At 33.1% G+C, this 24,218-nt stretch overlaps 1 protein-coding gene across 15 annotated transcripts in view; it reads right to left on the bottom strand.

Moving 5' to 3' along the window:
• The window catches only part of MBD5 (methyl-CpG binding domain protein 5), a 524,034-nt gene that overhangs the window by 468,861 nt on the left and 30,955 nt on the right, over positions 1 to 24,218 (bottom strand). Inside the window, exon 1 of one of the 15 annotated variants that reach the window (XM_077153717.1) lies at positions 3,763 to 24,109. The exons of 13 other annotated variants lie outside the window; for them this stretch is intronic. The gene's annotated coding sequence lies outside the window, so the exon portion shown is untranslated. Of the gene's footprint in view, positions 1 to 3,762; positions 24,110 to 24,218 lie in introns of those variants that run through there. One more of the 15 variants, XM_077153720.1, reaches the window with a different exon arrangement.

Raw genomic sequence — 24,218 nt, 5'->3', positions numbered from 1 at the left:
CCTAGCACATTCAATATGTTCTTAATAAATATTAATAAAATAATTTTTATTTCTACCTCTGTCATTTTTAATGGCCATGCAGTATGCCATTATAAGAAAGTATCTAAATAATCCCCTACTGATGGTATATAGATTATGTTCCTGGAAAAAAATAATGGTAAGCTTAAATAAATCACAACAAAAATATCTAGTATTTTTCTTTATACTATATAATATATAAACTTTGAAAAGTATTTTTAGCAAACCATGTCAATGACATCTAAAAATCAGAAGTTTTACTTGTAAAGACTAAGGCCTGAAGTTTGGACCATATATGTTTTAAATGTTTTCCATTTAAAAATATATTATCTTGAAGGATATCATTGTTTGAGATAGTATAATAGTAAACTTATTTTTAACTGAATGATGACTCATTTTCATAATGCAGATTTCAGGTAACTACATATATTTACATAGTTCCATTACTTAAAGCTGTTTGTTATGGAATTTCAGTAAGTCTCAAGAATTATAATTCATTACAACATATGTTACTCCTATACTGGATAGTATGAACAGATCAGCATCTATCTTACAATTAGTTTATGAATTCTCCAGGTGAATGAACAACGGTATAAAAAGGTTAAAGCACAGAATATAGATATATACATTTAGCTATGGTTTCCTCCAGATTAGAAGGGCTGATAATGTAAAACATTTTTTAAAAATGAAGTGTCTAATGAATTTTCTACATTTTCTTCACATAGTTCTAATAAATTTTATATTAGAACCAAAAACATTTTCAAAGAATAAAATTTCATGATAACAAAACCCAGAGTATTGCCAATTTTTTGTTCCATTTTCCACTAAAAAGGGTTCTCCATTCCCTGTGAAAATATTTGTGTTCTGAAAGTGTTCGACAACTGAAGCATTTTAAGGGCAAGGGAATATCTGCGAGAACTCAAGAAAAAAAGGGTGATACTGTATTTATTCAGATATTTCAGGTAGAAAATATCTCAGATCATCTTTAATGAGGATCATCCAACAAATAGAAACACATTGGTCATACATATTAGTTACAATACCAGAAAGCACTGTGATCTCAGCTTGAGTTCCTAGGTCTATTATCTGTGTGACTGCGCAACCTTGGACAAGTTACTTTTCCCTTCTGTGGCTCAATTTCCTCATCTCAAAAAAAGGAGATAAGAATAGCACTCAATTTCATTCAGTTCTTAGGCATTTAAATGAGGAATAGTGCCTGCCTCAATATGTGGGGCCTCCTATTAATTAGTCATACATTTACAGACACACGTATATAAACCTACATCTATACACACATGTATAAAGAAAATAATTTACTGTATATGAATATCTATGTGCATTTACTGTAAGAAAGTTGGTGTTTATCAGAAAGGAGAAAATATCAATCTATTAGGCCAATATAAATGATTTTATCTTTGAACAAGTTGGTTCTCAATATTTTAACATCTATGTCTCTTTTGTTATTTTGTTGTCCCTATGTTATTCTGTTGAAGTTTTACTTGTAATTATTTTAATTTACAGTACTACTATGGCTAATTCTGACATTTCTACTTTAAAAGATTATTGATGAAAATAGTATTAAAATTTTGTTTAATGTTAATTCTGTATTTCCAGTTTTCACACAAAGCAAGTTGCCAGACTTTTCTATACTTCTAACAACCCAAAACGTGCCAGATACTTAGGAATATCAGAGTAACAGCATAAAATTTAACAAAGCAACAAATAAAAAGATTCCAAATATAGACAAAAGGCTCCCCAAATATACTTGTGGATGAGACGGTGAAATGTGAACTGAAGATGTGGCCTTCAAACTTTCATACTTTGTATCTTACCAATTTCCCCATCAAAGAACCATGATCCCATCATAATGAAAACATATGCCAGAGGGTTTAAAAAAAAAATCTTCACAAGGCTTTTTATATGATTTATGTTGTTTTAACAACTGTGGTGATATGTTTTTAACAAAGCAGTTGAGATTAGTTCTCCGTCCTACTAGTAACAAATTCACCGCCAACATCAAATCATTGAAATGGACATTCTACAGATCATCATCGCACAGATGTGTCTCTGGCCAAACAACCTTGTTCCCCAAAGTAGAATCCTATATTAATATAGAGAGGTCCTTAGAGAATTATCAGATGTTTTTGCCTTTTTATCTTTTACTCTGTATTTTTATTATTTAATTAAGACATTGAAAAGATGAGGGGAATCTGTTTATATAAACAGGAACTGTCATAGTGCCCCACCAGTTCATTATATCTAACATTGTGACGGAGGTGCTAAACCCCAGTAACATACTATAAGATGACATTTATACAACTGTTAAGTTCAGAAAAAAGCACTGGCTAGAAGATCATTTGCTGTGAGCTATTAAAAGAGAATCCTGTCATTAAGTTAAAAATATAATGCCAAAAATAACAGATTGGTCAAATAAATATTGGTACTTCACTTAATAGAATTCTATTCTGTATTTTAAAATCATGGTGATGAATACATATTGACATGAAAATATGCAATGTATCAAGTGAAAAGAGGCAGTATAACAATATGCATATTTTGATTCCATAAAAATAAAACAAAAACAGTAATATTTACTTTCTCCCTTTCTTTCTATTTATATACACACAGAGCAACAAAAGGACTGGAAAAATGACTGAGCTAACAGTGGGCATCAATGAACATTGGAATTATATATTTTGAAACTTTTTTCTCATTTATCCATACATTGTAACTTTTCAACAGTGAACAGTCATAGTATCTCTAAGATGGAAAAATTTTAGAAGAGTGATTAGCATATTAGCTAAAAACTGGGGTTTAATCCAAAGTGTTTTTCAATTCTTAAACAAACAAACAAAAAACTCTTGATATTTTCTCTTATCTACTGTTAAAAGATCATTTAAAATTGTGACCAGGAACTGAAAAGCTTCATTATAAATACCCTCAAAGTTCAAATCTTAAATAAAAGCAGCAGATAATTCACTGATTAAAATTAGAAGAATCAATCAATATAGTACAGAAAAGAGTAATATAGTAAAAAGTGAAATAAGGTACCTACAAAGTATGTTACAATTATCACCTGTTACCTTTGCACTCCTTAAGATGGTCCCTAAAGCACAAAAACAACAGCAAAAGAATTTATTAATGCACCATCAGTGGGAATATTTAATGACTGAATCACCAGGCTTCCTCCAACAAAAGTTACTTGTTTGAAGTATTCCTTCTACAATCTAGTTTTGAAAGAACTCTTGAACCATTAACTCAGAAGATTTGGGTTCTATGATCATAAACAAAGAGCATCACTGTGAAATAATTAATCCAAGATCAGCTTCAGTTCTTTCCATATACTCTCTCTCTGTAGCCAGGTCTGCAGTGCCCATCAAGAGGTCTTCTTAAATTCAACTAAATATGCAATCTTAAAGATGATCACATGACACACAGAACCCTATGGGTCAAGAACCATCACTTGAAAGCAGGACAGCAAAGGGTTCCTCTTCTGCAAGAGTCCTGGTTTAAATATAACCTAAGGGAGCTTTCTTCTCCACCTCTTTAGATGATGGCTCAGGAGCAAGATGAAACTCACATCAAGCAGGTAAGGAAGTCGCACTGACTTAAAAGCCTCATGCCCCACAGAGTCCATATCTCTCGTAAGAACACCATAAGCATAGATTTCAGGATCCCTTCAAGGAACATGTACATTTACAATAATCAACACATTCAGGCAAGCCCAAAGTTATGGCTTCCTACCAGATATTTTAAGTGCCACCAATTCAAAGTTTACTAATTAGGAGTCATTTTCACCACAAACAATGTTGCCTAGTAACTTAGTTGATATACTACCCTTATCAGGTTCCCAAGGAAACAGAACTAGAAAGTTAACAGAAGGTTAAACTCCCATGTAGAAGGGGAAAAGGTTTTGGTAAACCTTGGCCCACATAAGGCCACAAACTTTTTTGTAACATTCAGGAGAGATTAAAAAAGAGAGAGACCACTCAGATATCATTATATTTTAAAAGCCAGATTTAGGGAAGTAAGGGTTGTAGGTTGAAGAGACCAGGGAAGGGATTTGAATTAAATTTTCTTTTAACCCTAAACAGTATCCAATTTCTATTTGTTTTTATTCCAGTTTAACATATATAAAAACAGAATCTACATTGATTGTTTTTATTTTGTAGGTCAGCAGATAGATTGAGGTCCTAGACTTACATTTACTTATGTAACAATACATCTAGAATGAATCTGTACAATACAGAGTCAATGAGCCACTCTTGCATCCTTAGAGGTACAATTTAAGAAAAATATATGCTGCAGTCATCATCTGGGTAAATGAAATAAGCTGCTCACTGAAATCTTTTAGAGTTTATCTTGCTTTATGCCTAATGGTAATCTGTAAAAATCAAATATAACAAAAATGCCTTTGTTATTATTGTCACAATTACTGAGTGGCTCTTAATTGGAGTTCAAAATTCTTATTTGATGCAGATACATCTAAAGCTCACTGATATACCAATGTCTAACACAGTACCTGGTTCAGAGTAGGTACTCAATAAATGTATTTAATAAATATATGGATTGTGTACCTTTTGCATCTATCAATATCAACATTTAACTACTATTTCTTAATATTAACCACAACTGGTTCAAGCTACTTGTAAACGCACATTTGTTTGAACAAATACTTACTGAGCACCTATATGTGCCATGCTCCATGCTAAGTGCTGGGAACACCACCTTTCTTGTTCAGGTGTTCCCCCCAAAGTGTAACACAATGAGAGAGAGTACAAAAGTGGATGTTTGCCACAAATGCAATGAAGAAGGGCAAAAGAAGTCTTCCTCATAGTGGTTTCTAAGTAAAATCTACTACAATTTAGAGAAACATAGATAGGGAGATGCATTCTGCATTGAAGGAACAGCTAGAATGAAGGCCTGGAAGATGAGAAAAAAAACATGGTATATGTGGTAGCTCTAAAAACAGTTTAGTGCTGCAGAAAGAAATACTAAATACTGAAGTGAGGAGGTAGTGAGAAATGATGTTTCATCAAAAGATGAACATAAAATATTTACCAATTAGCACAATGGCATTTAAAATTACTAAACGTCCATAAATTTACTAAGTGAAAACAATGTTGTAAATTTCACTTGTTCTCCTCATCCAAAGCTTTAACAAGAGCATCTGCTTAATTTTGGAACATACAAATAATAGATGTCTTATTAATGGCACATGAATTAAATGCTAGGTTCAGCTTTTTAGCTTTGCTTTGCATATATGCCAAGCAATAAGCATAAATGGAAAGAGAGTCTTCCTACTTTCAAGAAAGCTCATTCAAAGCTGTTTACAATGTTTTCTATTAAAAAGTCTATAATCCAAGAATATTCAAATCTAGTATTTCACGACATTACTATTTCTCACTTCTCATATTTTTACCTTATAGGCAGTCAATAATGCATTCAACTTTCAAGTACCCCATTATTTTCATACATTATTCTGTGATAACCTTATAGTCATTTCTTTTTCTGAGTTTGTTTCTTCCTATATCATTTGCTGAGTGATGATTTCAAACACTCATGGCACTGCCTCTGAGCTGTTACCTTTAAGAAAACAGTCTGGTCCCAACCATGGGACAAAGAATGCTCCCAGGCTACGGGAACATAGAAGCACCTGACAAACTCACAGGTTTGCTCTCCTCAGTGGATATCCAGAACACATGGCTCACAAACTTGTCCAGACTTCTCTAATCTTAAAGCTGTTCTCACTGCACCCCCCCCCCCCTTCCCTATCTGCCTTAACAACGCTGGTAAATACTAGGCTATCTAAAGATAGAAGAGCCTCATCATGAGGATTTCTGAACCAGGAAAAAGGCCTGCTAGGTCTCTTCTTAGTGCATGTTTTAGTAGAGAACAAAGATATTTACATTCTTTCCCTATTCCTACTTCAGACTGGTGAAGTATGTACATGTAAAGACTAGAATGTGAGTTGGAAACGTCTTGAAATATGGTGCTACCTATATTTATGCTAGATGTGCAACTCCATCTCTATCTAAACTCCAAAGCACTAAAGAATCTCACCTACCCACTGGACTGTGGGGGTTGAAGAAGGTAAGAAAAGAAGGAATCATAACTTTAGATACTGGGAAGTGACCATAATATAGAAGTTCAGTTCTCAAGCATGTTCCATTAAACATTAATGTAAAAGTAGCAGATGATATATAAGTATGAATTGCTGTCAATATTGTTAAGTATTCTGTTTTTCATGTATCAATATTAAAGGAAGAAACAAAGGAAAGAAGGAAGGAAAGAAAAGTGAAGAGAGGGATGGAGGGAGGAGGGATGTGGAAATTAACCAATAAAAAGCTTTCAATTATCTTTCAAGTGGTTACCTCAGATGGCCAAGTCTTTATTTGTTTGTCACTGGGAAAAGTGGAGGGTGAGTTCAGCTGTGAGGTTTGCAGAGCCATAAGCAAAATGGTTGGGAAAGAGCAGGGCTGGACCTGGAGGAATTAGCTACTTCATAAAGGGCTAGCTTCAGAGCAGGGTGACTAACAATCGAAACTGAATGTCAAGGTCGGTGTAAGGGTAGCTCTGTGGTAGAATTCTCGCCTACTATGAGGGAGACCCAGATTCATTTCCTGGAGTTTGCACATGCCAAAAATAAAATAAAATAGAATGTTCAAGAGGTTATGAAAAAGTATATCTAAATTTCCAAATAATCTCATCTGGGAGGAGGATGATCAATATGGAAGGATTATATATATATAGTGGTGGCATCAGAAGATGGTGGGAGTAGTAAGTTTCCTGGAGATCTATCCTGTATAGGGCAAAGCCAGAGGTATAAGGATTCTGCCTTGGGCATATGAGGTTACAGTTCAGATCCACTGAAACTCAGAAAAAGAAGTTTGCTAGTACTAGATAAGCTACCAAGTCCTCAGGCTTAGCAAATAGGGTAGTTGCAGGTAGGAGAAGGCTACAACTGTTGGCATTAGGGCACTTATGGACTCAACTGAGGCATCAGGATTGTGGGCTAAAAACAGAAAGAGCAGAAATGAAACCACCAATAACCTGGCTCAGGAATTGGATTAGGTAGTATCCTCAGATGAAACATCTTAGATATTAGGAAATAGGAAAGCAGATACATTACAACTGGTACATTTACAGATACTTTTTATGATACATACATTGTACAGTAGCAGCAAAGGGCATCATTAGAGATGCTCCCACCAAGTCTGACACTTAAAAAAATTTTTTTTAATAAGTGGGCACTTGCTCACACAAAGGCAGCGTCCTGAAAATATACATTACTGCAGAAGACACCTGTTTTTGTAAACAAGTTTTATCAGAGCACAGGCATGTCCACTCTTTCATTTAATGTCAATGGCTGCATTTGTGCTATAACAGCAGGGGTGAATCTGGCTTGCAAAGCCTAAAATATTTACTTTTTGGTCTTTTGTAGAATAAGTGTGCTGAGCACTGACTTAGAGCAATTCAGTGTGGAAGGATCCCCAATTCCCCTCTTTGTAATTTACTCTATCTGTATTCTCAGGTAAATTAAAGTCTGGATTTTGGTATGTACTTGATTTCAGAATGTTTTGCAAAGGAAAGTTTGTATAAAACCAAGGACAAGAAATATACAAAGGTCATAAAGTTACAGGAAAAACACAAACTCAAAATGGAAGAATAAAGAAAATTTGAAGAAATCTAAGCAACATTGCTACAAAATCCATGCACAACCCTAAAGAAAATTCTAAAAATAACGTGTACCTCAAATTTCTTTATAAATATTTGTGCTTTCTAAACATTTCTCCCTACTAATGGTCAAAGGTAGACATCATTTCTCGCCAAAATTTTCATTAGAATACTAAAATACAAAGGCTAAGTGAACTATTTCTCAGAAGCTATGTAAGTAATATAAGAAATGGATTTATAACTGGTTTATATCTATATGCATATTTAAGAAACTTTATAGAAAAAGAAAAGGATTTAGGTAAATAGGGCGAGTCTGAAATATTTTTTCTCTCTGAGAGGCATAAATAAAGTAGCAAAATTTGCAAAACACTTAACAGAGTACATCAGGGGAGGAAAGAATAATGAACCCAAAGAATCGTAACAACACAGTTTACAAAATAGTTTTTATTTATGGCTGCAATACTATTTATAATGAAAAACTCCTAAAACCAAAGCTAGTTAGGATAGAGTAATAAAACAGTAATCACACACCTGCAAAACAACATTTTTTACTTCTAGTTAAAAGAACTTTAGCAGAAACGACCCTAGTGTCTGACAGATGAATGGACAAACAAAATGTTGCATATGCATATTCTGGAATATTATTCAGCAGTAAAAAAGAATGATGTTTTGATAAATGCTACAATGTGGATACCTTGGAAGCATTATTTTAAGTGAAATAAGTCAGATGTAAAAGGAAAAATATAGCATGATTCCATTTATATAAAATATCTGAAGTAAGAAAATGAATTAAGACAGAAAATGGATTAGAAATTACTCAGATTTGGTGGTTGAGTGGCATGCTTAACAGGTATAGAGTTTGTTTAGGGTCATGAAAAAGTCTTGGTAATGGATGGTGGTGATGGAAGCACAACAATGTAAATGCAATTAAGACCAACTTTGAACACTTTCCTGAAACAGTAAAAATGGGAATTTTGTGTTATATATATATCACCACAATAAAAAATAAATTTGGAAAGAAAGACCTTAGCAAGTGTCTTTATATTATCTTGAGCTTATAGAATATAAACAGCTAAATATTATAATGTTAAAATTGTCAAATAAAATATAAAATTATATACATTTTGTAAGAAGTATGTTAGGGACTCGCACTTTCTATGATTAGTAGTACAAGCCCTACAGAGTGTAGTTTAGAAACTGCAAATTTTGGATAGAGACTAAAGGTTTTGAATGTGTAATTTTTGACTCTTTATAAATTAAGATCTTAAAGATTACTGTAAAATTTTGGCATCTTGTAACTTTCCTCTAATAATAACAAAAAAAAAAGCAAAAATGATATATATGTATGTGCACATATCTATATTACTACATCTATTCATTCTAAGGTTAAGATCACTTACACAAAGGAATTTGTAAAACAATTCTATCATAGTTTTGATTTCAGCCTTATATTGGAATTGAATGTGGATAATATTTTCTGCCAACATGACAAAATGTCAATATCCATATTATATAAATACTCTTAAAGTTGATGAGTAAAACAAAAAAATTAAGCCTTCTAAAGATGGAAATACAAAGGTCATGAATAGACACTTTATTTAAAAAATGGAAATATAACTGGCAAAAAAAAGGGGAATCAAAGAAGTAAAAATTATATATTCTTAAGAGGAGAAAACACTTTCAATGGAACAGTGAGACATTCAGATATACTGCCAGCTAGGAAATTTAAACCAATTTTACCTTTTTATTTAAAACTCGTCACAGACTTTGATTCAGGAACTTCATTTTTAAGAACTTATTCTATGTTGACATAATAGGTATGTCAACAAAATCTTATGCAAAAAAAAAAAAATCCATTACTGTGGTATAACAGTGAAACATTAAAAAAAAACAAAGTTTAACATTAAGAGCATGGCTAATATTACATTTAAAAGTTTTTAATAGCACAGTAAACTATTTTTGATAAGGTGTTGAGTAAGAAAAACTTGGTGCACAAGATGATCTTAATTATGAAGTTAAGGAAAGAGAAAAAGACGAAGAAAGATGTGAAAGTCTTAAGATATGCCACAGTGAGCACGACAGACACACAAAGAAAAAAACGCAAAACAAAGAAAAGAAATGGCCACTGTACCACTGATCATTTAAATACTACTACTAGCTACTTATAATAACAATAATTACAATAATCTCATAATTACAGATTGGTAGACTTCCATCTCTATCAGGCAAACAGGGTTAATTTTTGATAAAGAGGAAGAACATTTTACAGAATAACATAATAAAAATTCTCTAGGCTGGTAAATAAGGTCAGAAAAATGGAAAATTATTTCTAGAAATTATTTATATTTGATTTTTAAATATCTCGACAAAATTAGTCCTACCTAACCTTTTTATAATCTTGACGGAAACATATAAACCCTCTTTAATTAATGAACAGATAGTAAAATGACAAGGTGATAGACAAATAGCAGAACCATCTTTACATCTATAAAGAATGGGCAGTAATGGTACATTTGATTTGAATGAGCTAAATGTGAGGCATTTGTGAAGAATTTTTTTTGTTTTTTTTTCACATGGGTAGGCACCGGGAATCGAACCCGGGTCCTCTGGTATGGCAGGCGAGCATTCTTGCCTGCTGAGCCACCGTGGCCCGCCCATTTGTGAAGAACTTTGACAAATGTATATTTGTGAAGAATATAATTGTGCTATCAGTCATTACAAGACAAAGAAACTTGAAGGTAATATTTTCCCATTGCCTACCCAAAAAATCTCAGTGTAATTTGCAATACTTGAGAGCAGTCCACAATTCAGGCCCTAAAATAATAAGCTTAGAAGTACATACAACATGAAAGCAGAATAACACAATTAACCCTCACCAGTGGAAAGAAACCATAAAGTATAAAATTAGCAATGAATGACAAAATTAGTTTTTCAGAAATCATATAATTCAAAGAGTTTAAAATAATGCCTAACCAATGGGACATCAGAGGCATGGTTTTATGCATTTGAGGACTTCAAACCTGAAAGCATCTTACCAGTCACTAAGAACAAAGATTCTTCCAGGTCCTGTGTTAGAGAAATCCTCAAGGAATTGGAATAATTTCTTTGGTATTTATTAAAATTTCTAAATATATTTAAAATAAGACTATTAAACAACATTTAAATAATACTAGTATACTTACATAGCTAACTTAATTACATTTTTATTAACCTAATGTATTAAGTTAAGATGGCCTCATTACATTCAAACTTAACAGTTACGGTGAAGCCCCGTCACTAAATGTCTAAATGTTGCAGCTTACTGCATTGCAAAAATAAGACAAAAAACAAAAACAAAAACAACAAACAAAAAACAAGTAAACTAAAATTTTAAAAAATTGTTAGAACCAGATTTCATGCATGTGAAAATATTTTCATACTAAATAAGCTACTGACAACTCCTCAGTTAAATATATATTTATAAATGAAGATAGGATGAATAGAGTAAGCATACTATAGAAATAGATACATGACTTTTTATATAAACCAGACAGAAACAAACAATGGAATTTACTCAAGGAAAACTTAAAGTGTTGTGTCTGTTTTATATAGTCCTTATAGTCTATGGAAAAATATGTGGAGAGAGAACACTTTGCTCAAGTATTTTTAATGAAGCTATGAAATGAAAGAGAAATGACAGTGGAGAATATTCAGAAGTAAGAAGAGCCACAGAAAACATTATTTAAATTTTTTTTTTTTACCATTTGTAGTGCAAATAAAATAAAAGCAATCTGGAAAACCACAATAAATACCCATATATTAGACATGTTAAGCCACCCATGGTCTAAACTTGCTTCTTAATGAGATCACACATACCACAGGAGATCCAGAGAAAAATTTAGGCAAAATAAAAGTTGGCAGCAATGGGGTCATATGGGTTTTAGTTCTAGTTCTTAAATTTAACATTTCAGTATTGGTTTCATTATCTGGAAAATGTGGATACATCTAAATTTTGGGTAACTGAGACCAAACATTTAAGAAACCATGTGAGTGGAAAACAATCAGGAGTTGAATCCTAAATAAGTGGAATGTGTATTGCAAGATGGAATACGTAGGAGTTAAAAAAAGAGAAAAACTTATCCAAACCTGGAGGTAAAAAAAAGTTGAGAGGAGGTGAGTTATTGCATCATCCACCCTTAAAACAGTACTCTATGGACTATTTAATGGTAATATTTTAATACTCTTTCATTAGCAGTAACAAATGTACCACATCAATACTATGGGGGGGTTAAGGAGCATGGGAGGATTAGGGATTTATTTTTTATTTTTCTTTCTTTTCTGGAGTAATGAAATGTTCTAAGTTTGATCATGGGGCTGTATGTACAAATTATATGATGATACTGTGAACCAGTGATTATATACTTTGGATGGTTTCTATACTGTGTGAACATATCTCAATAAAATTGCATTTAAAAACTAAAGTACAGGGTGAAGAATATGATCCAAATATAATGTCTTCTGGAATGGACTATGAATCACACTGAAGATGTTAATGTCAGTTTCTTTATAATCAATAATCCTGAACTAGATTTACCCTAGTGCTTGTTGCAGAAAACAAAACCAAAAAAATTAGAATAATAAAACAACTCTTTAGAGTTCTTAAAATATAACATTATTTTTATAACTATAATGTTAAAACTACATGATTACTTTTGTGAACACTCTGTTCTTGCTGCTGCTCAACTCTAGGATCTAAGATTCAAGGGGAAAAACCTAAATAATGATAGCATTGCTAATGCACTTGATGAAATTACAAATCCTAAAGCAATTGGCTTTTTTTATTTTTAGCACATTAGGTTTAAAGTTGGAAAAACTTGTTCTAGTAATTATGGCATGGGATCCTAACAATTTTAACCCTCCTGCTAAATGACAAGGCTTTCATCGAGTCCATATTTCCTGACCACAACACACTTTAAAATAGAAATCAGTAACAAAGAAAAATAACCTCAAAAGCATGGTGGGGGAGGGGCAGGGGAGAGAGTCTTCTAAAGAACTCAAGAGTCACTGATAAATCATAAAAGAAATTAGAAAATTCTTATTAGGAAATAATAAAGAATATCAAAACTTGTAGGATATAGCTAAAGCAAAGTTAGAGGATATTTAATGGCTTTAAATGCTTATAGTAAAAAAGATAAAAAAAGGCTAAAATATAATGGGAAAATGCTTAACTTAAAAAGTTAAAAAGCCAGAAGAATACATAATGAATAAAGCAAAATATTAAAGAGAATGTAGAAGGAAGGGAATAATAAAGACAGCTACAGAAATAACTGAAACAGGAAATAAGCAAACAGTAGCGAGCATGAACAGCACCAAAAGCTGGTTCTCTGAAAAGATGAATGAAACTGATAAACTGATTACAGAATAAATCGAGAACAAGTGAGGGAAGCATAAACAAACATTATTCAAAATGAAAAATGGGATGCAATAACAAATAATGCACATATTAATGAGACAAAGGGATTTTATGAAGAAACATACAATAAATGTGAAAATATAGATGACAGATGCATTCTAGAAAAATACAACATATTGTCTAAAGAATAAACCAAAACATAAAATAGTACTTAAAACCACTAAAGTAAATAAAACTTTAAAATCTTCTGACAAAGAAACAATGTTCCCTGATGGGTTAGAGGTGAATTTCAGCATGTATTTAAAAAACCCAATTCATTTTTTTTTTAAAGATTTTTTAAAATTGTGAAATCATATATACAAAAATATAACCTATATACAAAAAAACAATGTTTGCAGGTACATTTTAACAAGTAGTTATAGAATAATTTCTTATTTTGGTATGGGTTACCATACTTCCACACTTTTAGATTTTTCCTTCCAACTGTTCCAAGACACTGGAGACAAAAAAACATAAATATAACGATTCAGTAGTAATCTCATCTCATTTGTTAAATCCTAATTTCTCTTTAAAACTCCTCCTTCTCCTTTGATCCTTCTCCCAATCTCTAGGGATATTTAGGCTATGCCCATTCTAACATTTTTCATTTTGAAAAGGAGTGTCCACAATATGGGATGGGGGTGGAACTGGCTGATTTTCTGGGTCACAGGACTTATCTGGCCTAGGAACCATCTGAATGTTACAGATTCTGAAAAGCAAACTTAGAGCCTGAAACTTTTGTAGGCTCTCAGATAGAGCCCTTGATATTCTTTAGGAAAGAAACATAATTCTAATCTTACACAAACATTTACAGAGACCAGAAAAACAAGTGTATACTCCCCAATCAATTTTACAAGAAGGGAAATTTACAGATAAATATTTCTTAAAGAATAGATGCAAAATACCCAAACTAAACATTCTTAAAACTGATCCAGCAATGCATAAAAGTTAATACATCATGACCAACTGGTTTTATATCAGGAATGCCAAATCAATTTAAAATTGCTTAAATGCAATTTACTTCATTAAGGGATTAAAGAGAAAATTCATATAACCATCTCAATAAATGCATTTAATATAACTCAATATGTGCTCATGATAAAAATTCTTAGTAACCTAGAAACAAAAGGGAACTTTTAGGGTGGGCCACAGTGGCTAAGCAGGCAGGAATGCTTGCTTGCGATGCCTGAGGACCCGGGTTCGATTTCCGGTGCCTGCCCATGTAAAAAAAATAAAAAATAAATAAATAAAAATTAAAAATAAAAAAAAAGGAACTTTTAAAATGTAATGAAAGGCACACAGAAAGACCCATACTTAAGGAAAAGCATTCTTTTTAAGTTGAGCAATATAACAAGGATGACCGTTATTAGCACTGGAGGTTCTAGCCAATTCAGAAAGGTAAAAAGCAGAAATAAAAGTTTTAAGATTTGGAAATGAACAAACAAAAGTATTTTGTTCCTGAGAATGAGCATCTATTAAATACACACATACAACACACATAATACTATAAGAGACTACAAATAAATTATTAGACAGGTTTTCTGAAAGTAAAAATATATATATATAAATGACAACAGCAACACCACCAATTAGACCATCTAGACACAGAGATATTACCAGAAATACAAAAACCACCTAATTTAACTCAAGAAGAAATAAAAGATTTCAATAGACCAATAGTAAGAGACAGAATCAATAATCAAAAACCTCCCAACAAAGAAAAGTCCAGACTCGAAGGCTTCACTGTTGAATTCTAATAAATGTTAGAATAAAATTTATTTTTGCAAACTCTTCAAAAATTAGAAGAGGAAAGAACAAAAATTCCGGTCGCATTCTACAAGGCCAGCAAAAACACCAAAAAACCAACCAAACAACAACAAAAAAACACACAAGAAAACTACAGCTCAGTTTCCCTTATGACTATAAATTGCAACAATCATCAACAAATTACTATCGTATAATTCCAGCAGCATATTAAAAGGATTATATACTATGACAAAGTGGGATTTATTCCAGGAATGCCAGGTTGTCACAACTTAAGAAAATCTATGTAATTACTATTTTAAAGGAATAAAGGAAAAATATATGGTTATCTGAATAAATGCAGAAAAAGAATCTTGAAAAAATCCAACAACAATCTTTTATTATAAAAACACTGAACATACTCAAACTCATAAAGGGAATATAGGAGAAACTCACAGCTAACATTATACTTAATGGTGAAAGACTGAAATCTTTTCCATTAAGTTCTGGAAAAACAAAAGAATCTGTGTCTCTTTACTTTTAATTACTGTTCTGGAAGTTCTAGTGAGGGCAATTAGGCAAGAAAAAGAAATAAAAGGCGGCCAGATTGGAAAGGAAGAAGTAAAATTATCTCTATTTACAGGCAGCATGATATCATATATATTATATATAGAAATCCCTAAAGAATCTCATAGAAAATGATTAGAGTTAATAGTGCACCTAAGAGCTAAGAAAAGTTGCAGGACACAAGATCAGGACACAAAAAACAGAAGTATTTCTAAACACTAGCAATGAAGAAACTGAACCTGAAATAAAGAAAACAATTCCATTTAAAACAGCATATAAAATAACATACTTCGAAATAACTGTAACCAAGGAAATATAGGACTTGTACACTGAAGAAATTAAAAATAATCTACATAATGGAAAGGCATTCTGCTTTAATGGGTGAAGATTAAACATATTAAGATGACAATACTCCCTAAATTGGTCTACAAGATCCTAAAATTCATACAAAAATGCAAGAAACACCTAATAACCAATTGAGAATTCCTGGTCTCTCAATTCCATTCCATTCAATTGAACTTACACATCTATAGTCAATTGTGAAAAAAAACATATGTACAAAAAACAGTAAGTTTCAAAGCACACCACAATAATCAGTTATAGAGCTGATTTAAGAATTTGGTATAAGTTACAATTCCATGGCTTTAGGACTCTCCTTCTGGCTGCTTCAAGGCACTGGAGACTAAAAGATACATCAATATAATGATTCAGCAGTCATATTCATTTGTTAAATCATATCTTCTCTGTTATAACTCCACTTTCTCCTTTGATCGCTCTCCCAATCTTTAGGGATATGTGGGCTATGCCCATTTTAACTTTTATATGTTGGATAGAGTTGTCGATAATATGGGACAGGGGGACAGAACTAGTTGATGCTCTGGAGAGGTTGGACCCTCAGAGTTTCAAGATTTATCTGGCCTAGGAACCCATGTGGAGGTTTTAGGTTTCTGGAAAGTAATCACAGTGCATGGAAACTTTGTAGAAGTTAAAGCCTTAAGCCAGATAAAGCCTTAAGTTTCTTTAGGGTTGGTAGGAATGGCTTTGATTGGGGTTTGGCAAAACATGATAAATAGCAATATTTAGCTGAAGCTTGAATAAGAGTAGCCTCTAGACTCTATTTGAACTCTCTCAGTCACTGATACCTTGTTAACAATTCTTTCCCCTCTTTTGGTCAGAAAAGCATTGTTGATCCCATAGTGCCAGGGCCAGGCTCATCCCTGGAAGTCATATTTGACATTGCCAGGGAGACTTTCACTCTCAGATATGGTACCAAAATCACAAGCAACTGAATTAAAAATAGATAAACTAAACTTCATCAAAACTAAAAATTCTTACACATCAAAGAATATAAGCAAGAAAATGAAAATAAAACACATTTGAAATATTTGCAAATCATATATCTGATAAGGGTCTAGTACCAAAAAAAAAAAAGAACTCTTACAACTCAACAATGAAGACAGCACAATTTAAAAATGGGCAGGGCCACAGTGGCTCAGCAGGCAGAGTGCTCGCCTGCCATGCCAGAGGACCAGGGTTCGATTCCCGGTGCCTGCGCATGTAAAAAAAAAAAAATGGGCAAAGGTCTTGAACAGACATTTCTCCAAAGAAAATAAACAGATGGCTAATAAGCACATGAAAAGATGTGGAATATCAGTAGCCACCAGAGAAAAGCAAACCAAAACTACAATGAAGTACTACCACACCAACAAGGATGGTTACAATAAAAAAAGACAGATAAGTTTTGGCAAGAATGAGGAGAAAATGGAACCCTCAGAGACAATGGTACGAAAATAAACTGAAGCCACCTTGACTGTGGCAGTTCCTCAAACATTAAACTTAAAAATATTAAATGACCCAGAAATTCTACACATAGGTACATAACCAGTGGAAACAAAATATGTTTGCACAAAAACTACACAAATGCTTATAGTGGCACAGTTTATAATGGTAAAAAGTGGAAACAAACCAAATGTCCGTCAACTGATAAATGGATAAAATGTAGTATTATCCATAAATGAAATATTGCGGCATTAAAAAAAAGGGGGGGTGGCACAATGGCTCAGTGGCAGAGTTTCCACCTGCCATGCTGGAGGACCTGGGTTCAGTTGCCGGTGCCTGCCCATGTAAAAAAAAAAAAAAAAAAAAGTAATAGTGATATATGTTACAACATGGATATACCTTGATAACATTATGCTAAGAAAAAGAAGCTAGGCACAAAAGGCCATATATTGGATGACTTCATTCATATGAAATGTTCAGAATAGGTAAATCTCTAGAGATAGAGTAAATTAGTGGTTGCCAAAACATGGGGGTAGGGGTAAATTGACAGCGGATGCTAGCAGGTATCAGATTCCTTTTGGGGTTGACAGAAATATTCTGGAATTAGATAGTAGTGATGGTTCTAAAATATTTTGTAACAAACTTAAAACCAATGAATTGAACACTTCAAAATGGTTAAGAAGTGAAATTTGTTTAATGAAATTTTTTAAAATTGAAAAAATACCCAATACAAGGTATATAGTAAGTGTGCTCAAAAAAAAAAAAGTCCCTTCTCTTTCCGCTTTGCTTTCATTCATAAAATATTGCCAAAGGCCTCGTTAGCTTGGAAATACAGTTCAAAATGATAGAATTTCCAAATTCTTCCTATAGTTCAAAGGAAAGATGAACAGTGAATGACTCTCTGGGATATCACACAAAGTCCACTTGCCCGTTTCTAGCTTTTAGAGAGTTAACACGCTGTCTAATTTCTGGTACAAATCACTGGGCTGTTGAGAACCACAGAATATGCCAGTAGACACCATTCTTCCATGTAGAAACAGCCCAGTCAATCTGTTATATATAATATTGTTACCAGAAACATTTAGTAACCACAGGAAAATGTTTCTTTCTTACCATCTCCCCACAATGAGGTTGATTTTACTCTCGTGGCTGGAGCTTCTTAGACCCTAGCATTATTAATGAAATTCTGCTCCTATTGTTCCTTCTGCCTCACCCTTTTTTGACCTACTGCCCAATGCTCAGGGAACTAGTTGTGTTTACTTTGACTAGCAAGACTTTCTGCCAGAGTAGTAGACTACCCTACCATCTCTGAGTGAGACAGTATTTCACAGAGGATTCTATCATACCCAGCCTGGCAGATTTATTCATTTCTCTTTTCTCAAGGCAGGAAAGCCGCAACATCAGGCTCTCTTTGGGACTTTTCAGCCACAGAATTTCCTTGAGCAAATCCAACCACATGTTTGGCTTTCTACTTCCATCCCCTCTTCTTTTGGAGGTTCTCATATCACTTGTATTTCTCTGAAAAGTCATGTTTATTTAATCCTCTTTGGAATATACTTTTCTCTTTTCCTTGAAAGGTGTATCCTTTGTCCAACCTGTACTCCCAGACCAGCAAACCCATCTTCATTCTTCAAGTCACAGTCTTCTTTGATTAAAACTTTCCTAAAATCCCTCAGAAGATTCAGGAGCTCTTTCTCTCAGTTATTTTCTGATAAAACCCTACAATAAAGCGTTTTCCAGATTGTGTTATAATCACAGATTTTCAAAATATGTAGGTCTATATTCTTACTAAACTCTTCAAGGGGGGAGGCTGTACCTTACTCATCTTTGTAATTCTAGCATATTGCTTGACATATTGTAAGTACTCAATAAATCATTTCTTAAATAAATGAGCAAAAGACAAAAAGGTCTGTTAGGAGCTACAATACTTACAGTTAACATTAAGTCCTACTGAAATCTTCATGGACTAGCCACTGTGCTAACAGCTTTACATGCATTCTCTTTCTGAATCCTCCTAAAACCCTGAGAGCAGTGTTATTAATCCCCATTTTTTGAATGGGGAAAATGATGATTTGAGAGACTGAATACTTCAGGATTATAATCCAAATCCTGATGCTCCTAACCACATTATATTTCAGTGGGAAGGGATAACAAATATGTTGATATAAAAGGATTATTTCAAGAGAGCTTATTTAAATTGGGAGGTTTTCTATGCTATCTTAAGTGGGAGAGAGCTTTCTAAAATAAAGAACTCTATGCATGAGATCTTCCAAACAATGGTTTCTCCAGTCTTGCTGCTTTTGTACCATGTGTACTAGCACATGCTCTTCCCTTAGCCTAGGAAGCATTTATCATCTTATCCATCTGTATAATTCTGATTCGTTAAAACTTTGCTAGGGTATTTGAGATTTAAGATAACTTCTTATTGTATCAGAGGCTTCTGCGTCTTTTGATTACTTCATTACTGCACAATCCTATATAACATTATAATTATGTATTTACATGTCTATCAACTATTGACTATAATTTTCTTCAAAGGCAGAGTCCTTCTCTGACTCATCTTTGAACCCCAAGTGCCTATTTCGCACAGAGCCTTGCCCACCTCAAGGTGTTAGGTACTATTAGCTGAGCTCCTATGCTGCCTAGTTTGTTCTTCTTATACACTTGCGTTAACTGCCACCAACCCCAGTCACTAACTTCAGTCAAGCATGATGTGAAAAACGTTCAGACTTGTCATTGTCCATGCTCTTTTACTTTTTTAACTTCCTGTGTCTTCCCGCAACATGTATTTTAATCTCTTTAGTTGCAAAGTCCTTATTTCAATCCAATTCTGTATGACTTTTTGTAAACTCTAATGGTCTTAATAACTACAATATACTTAGAACATAGATGAGTTATAGCTTGGGCTAGATATGAAAGTAAACATAAAAAACAAACCAAGGACTTCATAATCTTGGAGATGACACTACTAAAAAGATAACCACCTAATAGGAAGATAAAAAGTATAAATCTGAATGTCATTAGCTAAAAAGGGACAACTTAATTTCACCTAAAGAGGACTGGGAGATTTGATAGAAGTGGCATATGAGTTGGGACTTGCAGTAAAACTATGTTAGGGATAGTTAAGCAAGAGGCATTCCACAGATGACAACACATGTGTAAAGGCAAGGACACCTGAATGAGCACAGCATAAATGTGAAGAAGCAGTGTGGTGAGCTGTGAAAAAGATAAAAGGGAAAAAATAACAGGAGATGAGGCTGAGGTCTAAGCTGAAGTGTAGTAAAGATGAAAAGCTTGTACGCCAAACTAAAGTCTGTACTTTATTTAATCTGAGATGAAGGGATGCCCTGAAGGTTTTTAAGCAGACTAGTAAGTGACATGACTTTTAGGGAACAACTAACTTCAGCACAAATAGAGTATGGACCAGAGGAAAGCTATAGAGGCAGATTAGTTAGCTAAGAAGACTACTTACTACCTTGTCCAGACAAAGAATGATGAGAACCTATGCTAAGGAAGTTACAATAGATATTACATGAAGACAAAACTACAGAGACTTGAGTGGAAGGAGAAAAGTTCTTGGTGATTGGCTCACTATGAAAGTAGAAAGGGGTGAATTTGGGTGAACAGGGATGACAGGATGAAAGAGAGTAAGTATAAGCAAAAGAGAGGTATGTTAGAGATGTTAATAAGTTCAATTATAGAAATGTTGAGTTTGAAGGACCTCTGGGATTTACTGTTAAACACTCAGTAGTCTAGGATTTAATCATATGTATTGAACTAATTTGATGTATTGATGTAGACTTCTCAACCAGTGATAAAATGTTTGAAGATAGCAGATTTTATTTTCTTCAGAGCATTGCTAGCATACATAAAGCCTTCATTAAAGCAACAACAAACCTTTGGTGAGTTGATCTGACTTGTATGTACTATGATAATACACATAAATTAAAAAATAATTTTATTATTCCTTCTAGGATTAAGGAAAAGTCTTCAAAATTTCTAAACTGCTATGTATAACAAATCCTAATTTAATAGAATGAAGGCAATGGAGAAAGAAGAGAAAGCCAGAGGACATTTTTCCCTCTAACTCTTGGCCAACAATTAGCCTCCAGTCTATTTGAGAAAGTGACCTAATTCAAGTTTAGTATCTCATCTGCTAACCATGAGTAGTATGGTGCCACATTCTAACTATTGTAACTTTGAGCAAGCTACTAAACTGGACCCTTAGTTTAACATCAGTAGAAAAGGATAATAAGGTGTATCTCACATTAAATGCTGCATGATGTGTCTATACTAACGCCTGGCATATATTACGCAGCCAAGTTAATATCTTTCTTTCCCTCATGTGTTTTTCATAAGTGGGGAGAAGAATCTATAAAACATTGTTTTTTTTTTAAGTATTCCTTTTAATATAGGCTCTGGACATTGTATTTTAAAGTCATTTTCAAAGTTAGTATAGCATAGGGGTTAAGATATTAAGTACTGAAATTAAACCTAGTTTAAAATTTATTAGTTGTGTGACCTCAGTCAAGTTATTTCACCTAAATCTGTTTTCTTATCTTCAAAATGAAAACAATAACTGAAGGTGACTGTGTGAACTAAATGACATAAAGCATGGAAAGAATGTATTTACTGTAGGCCAATTACTATGATAATCAAAAAGTCAGCTGCTATTTTAACTGTTATAACCCATTTTGCCAATATGAAATATAATTCATTGCTCATTGCAGAAAAAAAACATTATATTTGTGTGTGTGTGAGCACATATGTTCATATGCGCTTAAGAGGAACACGAGGAGGAAGCTTAAGGGAATCAAAAAATTAAATTCAACAGTAAGTGACAAATATACCATAAAAGGAGTATCTTATAGGAAAACATCAATTAATTTTTAGTCAGAAATAAAAGGCAGTGGGAGAATTACCAACGAAATTATAATCTTTTTAGAATAATTAAACTGATATTTTTATGTAAATGTGGATGATGAAAAAAAATTAACAGAGTATTTTCCAGAAACAAGGACCTTAGGAATAGGTTTTACATGATAATATTTACTGAATTAATTTTAATTTGCTTCTAAGAAAGAAATACAGGCTGAACAGTAATGTCTTTTTATTTAATGAATGATACAAGAGAAAGAAGTATTTTCTCACATAGATAACGGTGTTAACTTATCCACTGATGAACTGTATAACTATTTTTTTCTTTTTAGCAATAATGATCCTTCACTGATTCATCCACATCTCCCTCAACCCCCAACAACATTTTAGGTAAGAAAATAAATAGTATAATTCTTGACTAGATAAGCTATGTTTAAAAAAAAAAAAGTCATGAGAGGACTGGATTCATAACCTGTCTCTCAGTGCCATGGTGCAAAAATGTCACGCATTAATACTAAATAGCTCAGCTCCATGGGCATACTAGGTCATTAATCCAGATCCGACAATTTGAAATAAGAAAATGGCATGTCCCCATTAGTCTGAAGTTCAACCTTGGATTTACGTATGAAGTAAACAACAAAAATAAATTAAGAGCATAACAAGATTTGGAAGGAAATGTTTGGCTAAGTTTTACATACAATTTTCAAATGGTCTTTAAATTCCTTTAGCAGCATGCATTTACATACCATTACTTAATATGAGCATTACAAATAAGCCTTTTTCATTCTGATACAGAGTTGACTCTTTTTGGAGACAGTTCATATCACTAGTATATCTGAAGTAAAGCTAAATATAGTTGAAAATAATTCCATAAATCTCTTTGCAAAATTCACCACTGGTCCGACCTCAATTATTCTGCATCAGCAATACTTTCAAGTACCTATGATTTGAAACTGTGACTGATATCTATTATTAATTACTTGATAACTGCAGATATATTTTTAGAGCAAACATATTTTATATAAGACTAGAAATAAGTTGAATTACCTAAATTTGCACATCCTTGGGTACCCACAGAGCCAAGATCTTTTAATTAAAAGGGCCAGCCCAGTGCAAATAACTGTATTTCTTCAAGATCCTGGTACTCATTAAATTAATGGCACCTAGCTGATACTTCTTTGGTAGATTAGAATTTGGTAGGTGACAGAAATAAGGTAGGTCAATCATTGGAGTGGGAATTAGAAAATCTTGTTCCTACGCTGATGGCATTATTTGTATAATCCAGTAACATATATATATGCAAACCCATATAGAATTTCTCATATCAATCCCCTTCAATCGCTTTTCTCCCTCCCCACAAAAGTCCAGTGTTCTCATCAGATTCTCAAGGGAGCCAAGACCTGTAAAAAAGTAAAAGCCACATTACTTTAGGGGGCCACAGATCCAAATAAAATTTTTTTAAAACCTGACTAGCAACAGGATAACCATAATCTGTAAGATTTCTTTAGAACTACTAGACTGGTCTCCTCTTCCTTTTTTCACTTTAGAGGTAGTCACCTTGTAGTCTTCATAATATTGTCAAATGCTAGTAAGGAAATTTACTTTTCTTTATGTTTTCTTTCCAAGAGACTTTGAGACCTTCATCTTTACTTCTTTTTTTCTATAATGTGTCTCCCTACATATGTATTTTCTATATCCACATGTGCGCACACACACACACACACACACACACACACAGAGGTAGATATGTGATATGTATATCATAGGGAGTTTTGTTCAAAATATTTTGGGGGAGGACACCTAAACTGGAAGAGATCATCTTTTCTTATTTCCTCTACTTGCAATTTTCTGTTTGCCCTTTCATCACCCTAATTCGTTAAAACAAATTTTATTTAACTCTTCATTTAATGTAGGTTGTAGAGGAACTGTATACTCATTGATTTTAACACTATAAGGGATCAGTTTTCCAAACATCCTTGTTTTGAATGGTCTAAATATATTTAGGTATCCAGGGCATTATTTTTTTTTTTTTTTTTTTTTTTTTTTTTTTTTTTAAAGAAAGACAGAGAAGGAAGGAAGGGAGGAAGAAAGGGAAACATCTTTAAACATTTTCTTATTTTATTAT

This window comes from Tamandua tetradactyla, chromosome 3 (assembly GCF_023851605.1).
Source record: "Tamandua tetradactyla isolate mTamTet1 chromosome 3, mTamTet1.pri, whole genome shotgun sequence".
In the NCBI taxonomy this organism is placed as follows: domain Eukaryota; kingdom Metazoa; phylum Chordata; class Mammalia; order Pilosa; family Myrmecophagidae; genus Tamandua; species Tamandua tetradactyla.
This window is presented reverse-complemented; position numbering and strand designations above follow the sequence as displayed.